The sequence below is a fragment of the Ranitomeya variabilis genome, chromosome 1 (assembly GCF_051348905.1).
Source record: "Ranitomeya variabilis isolate aRanVar5 chromosome 1, aRanVar5.hap1, whole genome shotgun sequence".
Classification (NCBI taxonomy): domain Eukaryota; kingdom Metazoa; phylum Chordata; class Amphibia; order Anura; family Dendrobatidae; genus Ranitomeya; species Ranitomeya variabilis.
The window spans coordinates 440219212-440230555 of NC_135232.1; the positions used below are offsets into that span (position 1 = coordinate 440219212).

The 11344-nt window shown below is 41.7% G+C and overlaps 1 long non-coding RNA gene across 1 annotated transcript; it reads right to left on the minus strand.

Moving 5' to 3' along the window:
- Positions 1 to 1139: 1139 nt before the first annotated feature.
- Positions 1140 to 6884, minus strand: LOC143766972 (uncharacterized). Its single transcript, XR_013213687.1, has 2 exons — positions 6775 to 6884; positions 1140 to 2197 (listed from the first exon to the last, which is right to left on the minus strand). It is a non-coding gene; the product is annotated as an uncharacterized LOC143766972 (long non-coding RNA).
- Between the last annotated feature and the right edge of the window lie 4460 nt (positions 6885 to 11344).

Genomic DNA, 11344 nt, shown 5'->3' on the forward strand with positions numbered 1-11344 from the left:
GGGGCTCTTCTTTTCCTGCCGTACCATTCCCTCCAAGGGCAACGTTCCCTCCAATTAGCAGGACCTTTGGAGTGAGCAGATCTTTGCCATCGTTTTTCTCAGGTTGGGCAATTTCTGGACTGATGTCCCACTCTCTCGCATACCCAACACCCGCGTCTGCATCTGTCTGGTGGACTCTTTCTTCTTCATCTTCGGTCTCTTCGGGAAGCGTATCTCATCTGTGAACACTCTTTACTCCACGACATGGAAGCAAATTTTGGAGCAACCGCAGGGGTAACTCTGATGCTCTGCACCTCCCCTCTAACTTCTTCTATTCTTCACCATGAAGTACCTCAGGATATGACACTGGGCTTTAGAATAGCATCAAGGGCTTTCTTCATGCTTTTGACCTCTTGCCGTATTTTTTGCATTCCCAGCCATAAATCGCCGGACCATGTTGGCTCTTCTTCTTTCGGGTTGGGTACCCTGCAACTCCTGACCAACCCTGTCAAGGCTGCAATCCCCTGCTCCTGCTTGCTAATGCATGCTTCTGCCCCTATTTCAGTCATGCTTGGTTTTACTCCCTCAAAGCCTGCTTAGGCAGCACGTCACGTAGGCCCGTCACTAGCTGGTCTCGCAGTACTAAGTCAATGGACCCTACGCCTACTCCATCTTTGCGAGCAATGGCAGTATGGAGTTCCTGCAGCGCAGTCATAAATTGTGTCATTGTCTCCCCCTCTCTTTGAATACACCTGAACAGACACATACGTAACTCCCCTACATCCATATGGTCCCCATGCATCTCCTCAAGTATTAACAACACTTTTCCCAAGGTGTCTCTCATCTGAGGGGGTCACAATATGACAGAGTCTCTGGCCTCCCCATCCAAAGCCATCTCTGCTACCTCTGCTTCCAGGGCCGGGGTCATGGGATACATCCTCAACATCCCCCTTAAGCGCTCAATCCAACTCCACAGCATAGCATTACTCCCATTGAACTTTGGAATGTTATTTAACAATGCTCCCAGGGAAATGCTGGATCTAGGCCCCCTCTAAATGCTTGATATGCCACCTCCATGCCATTGTGCAACATCCTGCCTACTACACCAAATGTAGAACTCTGCAGGAACACGGCAGTTTGCCACAGACAGGAGGCAGACCAAGAGTTAAGGTATTTATTTAAAAAAGAACAATACTCCTCACAGGGAGTAGGGGGTTGAAGGGTGAAGGTAAGGAATGGGGCAGAACTGGGAGGATGGCAGGGTAAGATAGGGACGAAGGGAAGTTCAGTAACAAATAGTTTAAACTTATCGGACTGTAGACTTCTGATCTGAGGAAGATCAAGGTTCTAATGGTGGTACCGGCAACAGCGACACAGGTCATCTCGACAGAGTCTCTGACAGGCGAGAATTAAACGGTGGCACCGACAACAGTGGCGCAGGTCATCTCGTCTATGGAGGTAGGAAGATTTCCAGTGCGCAAAACGTATCTAGCAAGTTACTGAGCCCAGTATGGGGAACCATCGGAATGGGACTTCACTCCGTGGTGTACATAAGTCCTTGGTAGAGAGGCTCTGGCCTGGGCAGCGGGGATCTGATAGTCGATCGTCCACAAATGGTGGACCTGTATACAGGGGACTGTCAAGTATGCGGTCACTCTTGGGCAGAGCGTGTGTGGTACTCACTATCATGCTGGGTACGGCACCTGGCTTAGCTCCACATGGCTCCGCACAGCACAGTTCTGCTAACATGGCTCTGCATGGCTCTGCTGGCATGGCTCTGCTCTGCTGGTTTGGATCTTCACCGCTGGCACGGCTCTGCCGGCAGAGCTAATCCCCCCAGCACTACAGGTCCTATCCTGGACAGCAGCAGCATGGCCTGTCACAGGCCCAGCACTCTCGGGTGGGGGATGCGGCCTCCCAGTACATCACTCACTGCTCTCCTCCACGCTGCTCTCCACGCTGCTCTGCGCCGGTGTCTCGCTGACTGGCTATAAAACGCTTTTTTCCTTTTTGTCCCCAATGCTGCGTGCTCTCCGACGGCTCTTCCCGCCCCCTTCTGTCAGCAGGAAGCTCAGTCTTGCAAGTGCTTCCCCTCGGCTGCAGAGGAAGGTCTGCCTCCTTAAAGCTTTCCCCTGGGAACAGAGGATGCAGCCCTTTCAGTTTTGGACCCAGCATGCAGGTACCCGTGGTCCAGTCTACCTCCTTACATTGTGACTCTCTGTAAAATGTAAAGAAAAGAAGATTGCCATGATTTGGAACACTCTTATAGCCATATTTTATTCACAATGCAATACAGAAAACGGATCAGACGTTACAAATTAGCCATTTTTATTTTTCAATTGAAACATTAAGTCATTTACAAATTTATGGCAGTAACTCATCTCAAAAAAGGTTGTACAGGGTTAATATGGGATGTTTGTGACCTACAGGCCCTTAGGTAGCACTGTATTAAAAACAGGCGTGATTTGGTGATGCGAATCACTGCATGGTCTCAGGAACACGTCTAGAATTCATTGTCTGTGAACACAGTATACACTGCAATCCACAAATGTAAATTAAAGATCTATCATGCAAAGAAGATATCATATATCAACACAATCCAAAAATGCTCTTCTCTGGGACAAAGTTAATTTGAAATGTATTGAGACAAAATGGAAAACTAGCCTGTGATCAGATGAATCAAAATTTGAAATTCTTTCTGGAAACCACGAAATACATGTCCTGTGGACTTAAGAGAAGATGGACCATCCAGCTTGTTTTCAGGGCACAGTTCAAAAGACCTGCATCTCTGATCATATGGGGTTGCATTACTGCTTATGCATTAGTGCCTATTTTGAAAGGCACTTTCAATGCTAAGCAGTTTATAAAGATTTTTGAAGAATATATGCTCCCATGCAGACAACTTATATTTCAAGGAAGGTCTTTCATATTTCATTAGATAATACTAAACCAGATACAGCATCCTTTATAAGAGCATGGCTTCATAGAAGTAGAGTTTGCATGATGAACTGACCGCTGCAGTCCAGACCTTTCACCAATAGAAACATTTGTCACATTATGAAACAAAAAATTCAGCAAAAAATACTCAGTCAAAATTTATCTCCCAAAAATCTAGCACTGGTTCTCCTCACTTCCCAGATGTTTACACTGTTGTAAAAATAAGATTGGATGCTACATAGTAGTAGTAATGGGGAAGAACAGTGTACCAAGTTTTTTGGAACTGAGGTTTTACATCTATGTCTTTCTGGCACTATCATGACTATGCTACTATGGTTTAATATATCTATTGGACATTAAAGACCTTCCAAATGATATAATTCCGAGCAATTTGACTCTAGAATCTAGGTGTGTTTCATATGAAGAAACTAACACTGCCCATTTTATGTTTTAGGTAATACAGTGGGGAAAAAAGTATTTAGTCAGACACCAATTGTGCAAGTTCTCCCACTTAAAAAGATGAGAGAAGCCTATAATTGACATCACAGGTAGACCACAACTATGAGAGTCAAAATTGAGAAAACAAATCCAGAAAACCACCTTGTCTGATTTGGCAAGATTTTTTTTTGCAAATTATGCTGGAAAATAAGTATTTGGTCACCTTAAAACATTCAAGATTTCTTGCTCTCACAGACCTGTGACTTCTTCTTTAAGCGGCTCCTCTGTCCTCCACTCATTACCCGTATTAATGGCACCTGTTTGAACTTGTTATATCAGTATAAAATACACCTGTCCACAACCTCAAACAGTCACACTCCAAAATTCACTATGGTGAACACCAAAGAGCTGTCGAGGGACACCAGAAACAAAATTGTAGCCCTGCACCAGGCTGGGAAGACTGAATCTGCAATAGGCAAGCAGCTAGGTGTGATTAAATCAACTGTGGGAGCAATAATAACAATAATAAAAAAATGGAAGACGTACAAAACCACTGATAATCGCCCTCGATTTGGGGCTCCACGCAAAATCTCACTCAGTGGGGTCAAAATGATCACAAGAATGATGAGCAAAAATCCCAGAACCACACGGGGGGACCTAGTGAATGACCTGCATAGGGCTGGGACCACCGTAACAAAGGCTTTCATCAGTAACACGCTATGCTGCCAGGTACTCAGATCCTGCAGTCCAAGCATGTCCCACTTCTTAAGCGAGTACATGTCCGGGCCCATCTGAAGCTTGCTAAAGAGCATTTGGATTATCCAGAAGAATATTGGGAGAATGTCATATGGTATGATGAAACCAAAGTAGAACTGTTTGGTAGAAACAAAACTCGTCATGGTTGGAGGAGACAGAATGCTGAGTTGCATCCAAACAACATCATACCTACTGTGAAGCATGGGAGTGGCAACAACATGCTTTGGGGCTGTTTCTCTGCAAAGGGACCAGGACGACTGATCCATGAACATGAAAGAATGAATGGGGCCATGTATCGTGAGATTTTAAGTGCAAACCTCCTTCCATCAGTAAGGGCATGGATGGGTCTTTCAGCATGATAATGATCCCAAGCACACCACCAGGGCAATGAAGGAGTGGCTTCAAAAAAAGCATATGACGGTCTTGGAGTGGCCTAGCCAGTCTCCGGATCTCAACCCCACAGAAAACCTTTGGAGGGAGTTGAAAGTCCGTGTTGCCCAGCGACAGGCCCAAAATATTACTACTCTAGAGGAGATCTTCATTGGAGGAATGGGCCAACATACCACCAACAATGTGTGCCAACCTTGTGAAGACTTAAAGAAAACGTTTGACCTCTGTCATTGCCAAAGGATATATAAAAAAAAATCAAGATGAACGTTTGTTAATCATTACATACTTATTTTCAAAATAATTTGAAAAAAAAATCTTGCCAAATCCGACAAGTTAATTTTCTGGATTTGTTTTCTCAGTTTTGACTCTCATAGTTGTGTCTACCTATGATGTCAATTACAGGCCCCTCTTATCTTTGTAAGTGGGAGAACCTGACCTGCACAATTGGTGGCTGACTAAACACTTTTTTCCCCGCTTTACTTAATATTTAAATGGCATAAATCTTATATCTTATCTTTTGGATATAATTTCCTTTTAGTAAAACATGGACAATGTTTTCCTCTAAATAGTAGAGTTGGTACGAATCAATTCGCAAAACCCAATCCATTGGCCACGTCAGTAATCAATGGCCACTAGACTTGAGCCCTGAGAATCATCTCCTACCTTCTGGCATCTGTGGCACTTGTGATGATTAGCAGGCCTAACATAATGTAATAATTGTGACATGATGTCATCGTTGCTAACTATTGCTAACTAATCATAAGAAGAGCTGTGGATGTCATCAGGTATGAGGCGGATCTCAGAGCTTCTTACCAGCGACTACAGATTACTGATGTGGTCAATGGACCAGGGCCTGCGAATCATATCACACTAACTCTAGTATTTAACCCAAAAGGCCTTAGTGGCCATAGGTTATTTGAAAAGGTTAGTATGACCTCAAAAACTAAAACTAACTATTGCTAACTAATCATAAGAAGAGCTGTGGATGTCATCAGGTATGAGGCAGATCTCAGAGCTTCTTACCAGCGACTACAGATTACTGATGTGGTCAATGGACCAGGGCCTGCGAATCATATCACACTAACTCTAGTATTTAACCCAAAAGGCCTTAGTGGCCATAGGTTATTTGAAAAGGTTAGTATGTCCTCAAAAACTAAAACTAACTTCTTAAAGTGTAATATACTTAATTCTTTTCTCGAATGAATAACAATTTTGCTTTCTATTCTGATTCCTAAGTGCATATATACAGTATATACTGTATATATATATATATATATATATATATATATACTAGACTGTGGCCCGATTCTAACGCATCGGGTATTCTAGAATATGCATGTCCCCGTAGTATATGGACAATGATGATTCCAGAATTCATGGCAGACTGTGCCCGTCGCTGATTGGTCGAGGCAACCTTTATGACATCATCGTCGCCATGGCAACCATTATGACATCTACGTCGATACTGTGCCCGTCGCTGATTGGTCGAGGCCTGGGGGCCTCGACCAATCAGAGACGTGGGATTTCCATTATGACATCATCGTTGCCATGCTGTGCCCGTCGCTGATTGGTCGAGGCCTGGCGGCCTCGACCACTCAGAGATGCGGGATTTCCAGGATAGACAGACAGACAGACGGAAACACCCTTAGACAATTATATACATATATATACATATATAGTGTATATATACACTTAGTGTATACAGTATATATATATATATATATATATATATATATATATATATATATATATATATATATATATATATATATACTGTATATATGCATATACATATATATAATTCAACATCTGTCTCCTATAATACCAGGGCACTTCGCAACAATGTCACAACTAATCCCACGAATATATTAAAATTAACATAATAAAAAAAGCAAAGAATACCGTAGGGAACACCTAAGCACAAGGATGTATATGTATCTATACTCAATAAGATAATTAAATTCCTAGTAACCCAATGGTTGGTATTAGAGTATAACTCAATTGCATTAAAATGACCTTTATGAACATATATCAATTAAATCTAAACTGCTATCCACAGCAAGGCAGTTATACATCAAATAGTCACATAATAAAGACCAAGATTATAGTAGCCAGACAACACTGCAATAACTCTGCAATATAATATGGCACAGTGGCCCCTATTCACTATGTCTGGCAAAACGCCTAATCAATAGACCTGTGACCTGACACAACCACCTCCGTAGTACAAGTGTGAAAAACAATATAGTATAATACAGTGAGCAAGTATATTACCTGATGCCCGCGGTGTCCCCTCACCCCGACGCGTGTTTCGCCTCCTGCTTCTTCCGGGGGCGTGCCAAGGTGAGGGGCTATCGTGCTGTTATATGAGCGGTGATTGCTAAGCATACCAATAGTAGCGGCGCATCGCGTCTGGCTCCGCCCTCCTCTATGACGCACTTCCTGCCAACGCTCAATGGCACGCAAGCCTAAGCTATGTGTGTCAGTGTGAGAGCATCACAAGAGGCGACCGAGGGCAGAATCACAACACATGCGCTCTTACCGGTACGCCGTGGAAAGAAAATACACAAAGGAAGGGAAAAGGTGGGATGTAACTCATGGAGACGGTGCCTTCAATAAAAACCCCTCTCTACTGCTGTGTGCCTTTTTCTTGTGTTCGAAGGTGCTATTTGGTAATACATCTTTATAGTGTTAATAACTATACGTGCCTCCCATATTAAAGTGCTTGGTGCTTAATTGATGAATAAACACTGAATATGTGATTCACCATCGTGTGTCTTTATTACATATACACAAAGTGCCAGTGTCATATTGATTTACATATACTCTTAAGAAATTAGCTAAAAAGTGAAAGTGCATAGTGCCATATAGTCACATACCTACTCTTAATTTACCATTTGCCCAATAAGGGTCTATAGATCAAAAGACAAACAGTAATAAATAAATACAGTGTACAAAGAAATTTTATAAATAATATAATACTTAGTATGAATAATTAATAATAAAAATAATGAACATGAACATATGAACATAATTAACCACTGAACATAAGTAACCACTGTGTTACATATTACTCCTTATCATAGTAAAAATTCATTATATACAGTGTAGCCAATATATCAAAGTGCTAATATAATAATATATATAATGAAATAAAACTAATAGTAACAAAAACCCTAAAAAATACCACTCCCGAGAAGACACACTATATAAAAAGCATACTCCCCAGTCTGCTCCAGACTAAAATACATAAGACATAAATTACTTAAAGACAAACTAGATCAACTATTCTTCAAATATCTTCATGATCCTTTCTTCTTTTATGAGTTGCCAGAGCCAATGTGCACCACGTGTGATGAACCAAACACGAAATCCATTTCCACAGGAGTAAGCGGTAAACAAGAGAAAACTCAATAATAAAACACAGAGATTAATAGTTAGAAGATAAAATAAATTAATGACAATACATAAAAACCATACAGATATATCAACAGCCCTCAACCCCCTAAAAGGATGCCACAGAAATGCAGAGAAACCCATGCTTTCATTCAAGCCTGCAGGTACCTAAACGAAAAATCCAGTGACACTCCAATTGGGCCAAAGCTTTGCTTGCATCGCCACCTATAGCCCCCAAATCCAATTGATCAATGGCTTTGATCCGTAGACCCCGAGAATTACACTTACGATATTTCTTGAAAATTACATGGTAGTGTTTTCAAAGGAATGTCATTCTCAATTGTTGAAGCCTTCTCAATATCCAATGCATGTTCCCTTACCCTGAATTTCAGTTCTCTGGTGGTAAGACCAACATATATTTTCCCGCACGGGCAGGTGGCATGGTATATTACTCCTTTGGAAGTACATGTGAGATGCTTACGAATATCATATAGATGTGTCCCATCAGCATTGCAGAATTTCTTTGATTTATCCAAGTTTAAACAGGCCTTACATAGGCCACAAGGAAAGAAACTTGGAGATAACTGACCAATAGCTGGAAGAACGTTTGGGGTCATAGTGACTATGCACCAATAGATCCTTAAAATTAGCAGAGCGGCGAGCCACACATTGTGGGGATGAGGGTAATGCTTGCTTCAAGACTGGATCTGTTAGCAGGACATTCCAGTGTCGTTTAATCAAATCCTTCAAATTGTTCCATTGTCCATTGAAAGTGGATATAAGGCGAACCTGTTTATCATCACTCTTGTCTTTAACCTTGTTAAGGTACAAAAGGTAATTTCTGGTGGTAGCTATGGCCCTTCTTTGTCCTCTCCTAATCATCCTCCGGCTATAACCCCTATCTATAAATCTCCTAGTCAGTTCTTCACATTGTTTTTCAAAAGTTGTTACATCAGAACATATTCTTTTAGCGGATAAGAACTGACCTATAGGGATGCCCCAGATTGTACTAGCCTGGTGTGCAGAGTCTGCATGCAGGTACAAGTTAGTCGCTGTTGGTTTCCTAAGTACGTCCGTATGAATGGATCCATCTTGTGCGGCTTCCACCCAAATATCAAGGAACTCTAGACTCCTGCTGGATTTAAAAGTGAGTCTTACATTAATCTCATTATCATTGAGTTTTCTCATTAGCCTCTCCAAACCTTCCTCTGTACCTTCCCAGATGAACATCACATCGTCTCTATATCTCATCCAACTCTGGACCTGCCCCATCTCTTCAATGCTATCCCCCAAAAAGATATCTCTCTCCAAGGCCCCCAAAAACAAATTGGCATATGAGGGGGCACAAGACGCCCCCTAGCTGTACCTTGGAGTTGGAGATAGATCTTGTTATCAAAAATGAAGGTATTGTGCTTCAAGACAAATTCCAGTAGGATCAATATGAGATCTGCCAACCGGCTTTCAATGTTGCTGGAACACAGGAACCATGCTGTGGCTGCCAATCCATCACTGTGTCTAATAGAAGTATAAAGTTCTTCAATGTCCGCTGTAACCAAAATTTGATTTTCCTCCAATTGTAGCTGGTCTATACGCTGTTGGGCTTGATTCGTATCCCTAATGAAGGAAGGGAGGGTAGAAACAATCGGTTTTAGGAAATAATCAACCACATCTGCAATTATCTCACATAAACCCCCAATGCCGGCCACAATCGGTCGCCCAGGGGGATCCAAGGCATTCTTATATTCCTTGGGAATGGGGGAGAATGTTGGTAATTTGGATTGGTAGTCCCAAATGCAGTCTAAAAAGGTTTTAGTAATAAGACCATCATTAAATGCTTTCTCCAAAATCCCAATCAAATCCTGTTGAAATGAGGAAATTGGGTTAAAACTCAATTTTCTATAACACTTATCATCTCTAAGTAATTTATGGGCCTGTCTTTCATACATTTCTATAGGCCATACTACCAAATTCTCTCCTTTATCCGCTAGCTTATAGACAACGTCATCCCATCCCCTTAGATCTTCCAGAGCATCACGCTCATCCTTAGACAAATATGTAGTACAGACCAAAAGTTTGGATACACCTTCTCATTTAAATATTTTTTTGTATTTTCATGACTACGAAAATTGTACATTCACACTGAAGGCATCAAAACTATGAATTGACACATGTGGAATTATACACTTAACAAAAAAGTGTGAAACAACTGAAAATATGTTTTATATTCTAGGTTCTTCAAAGTAGCCACCTTTTGCTTTGATGACTGTTTTGCACACTCTTGGCATTCTCTTGATGAGCTTCAAGAGGTAGTCATCGGGAATGGTTTTCACTTCACAGGTGTGCCCTGTCAGGTTTAATAAGTCATAAATGAGAAGGTGTGTCCAAACTTTTGGTCTGTGCTGTGTATATATATATATATATATATATATATATATATATATATATATATATATATATATATAAAGACCAAGGAACACAAACAGCAGGCAGGTCCGTGATACTGTTGTGGAGAAGTTTAAAGCCGGATTTGGATACAAAATGATTTCCAAAACTTCAAACATCCCAAGGAGCACTGTGCAAGTGATCATATTGAAATGGAAGGAGTATCATACCACTGCAAATCTACCACTGCAAATCAAACAAGGAGAAGACTGATCAGAGATGCAGCCAAGAGGCCCATGATCACTCTGGATGAACTGCAGAGATCAACAGCTGAGGTGGGACAGTCTGTCCATAGGACAACAATCAGTCATACACTGCACAAACCTGGCCTTTATGGAAGAGTGGCAAGAAGAAAGCCATTTCTCAAAGATATCCATAAAAAATGTTGTTTAAAGTTTGCAACAAGCCACCTGGGAGACACACCAAATATGTGGAAGAAGGTGCTCTGGTCAGATGAAACTAAAATTGAACTTTTTGGCAACAATGGCAAACGATATGTTTGGCGTAAAGGCTACACAGCTCATCACCTTGAACACACCATCCCCACTGTCAAACATGGTAGTGGCAGCATCATGGTTTGGGCCTGCTTTTCTTCAGCAGGGAAAGGGAAGATGGTTAAAATTGATGGGAGGATGGATGAAACCAAATACAGGACCATTCTTGAAGAAAACCTGTTGGAGTCTGCAAAAGACCTGAGACTGGGACGGAGATTTGTCTTCCAACAAGACAATGATCGCAAATATAAAGCAAAATCTACAATGGAATGGTTCACAAATAAACGTATCCAGGTGTTAGAATGGCCAAGTCAAAGTCCAGACCTCAATTCAATCGAGAATCTGTGGAAAGAGCTGAAAACTGCTGTTCACAAACGATCTCCATCAAACCTCACTGAGCTCGAGCTGTTTGCCAAGGAAGAATGGGCAAGAATTTCAGTCTCTCGATGTACAAAACTGATAGATGCATACCCCAAGCAACTTGCAGCTGTAAGCGCAGCAAAAGGTGGCGC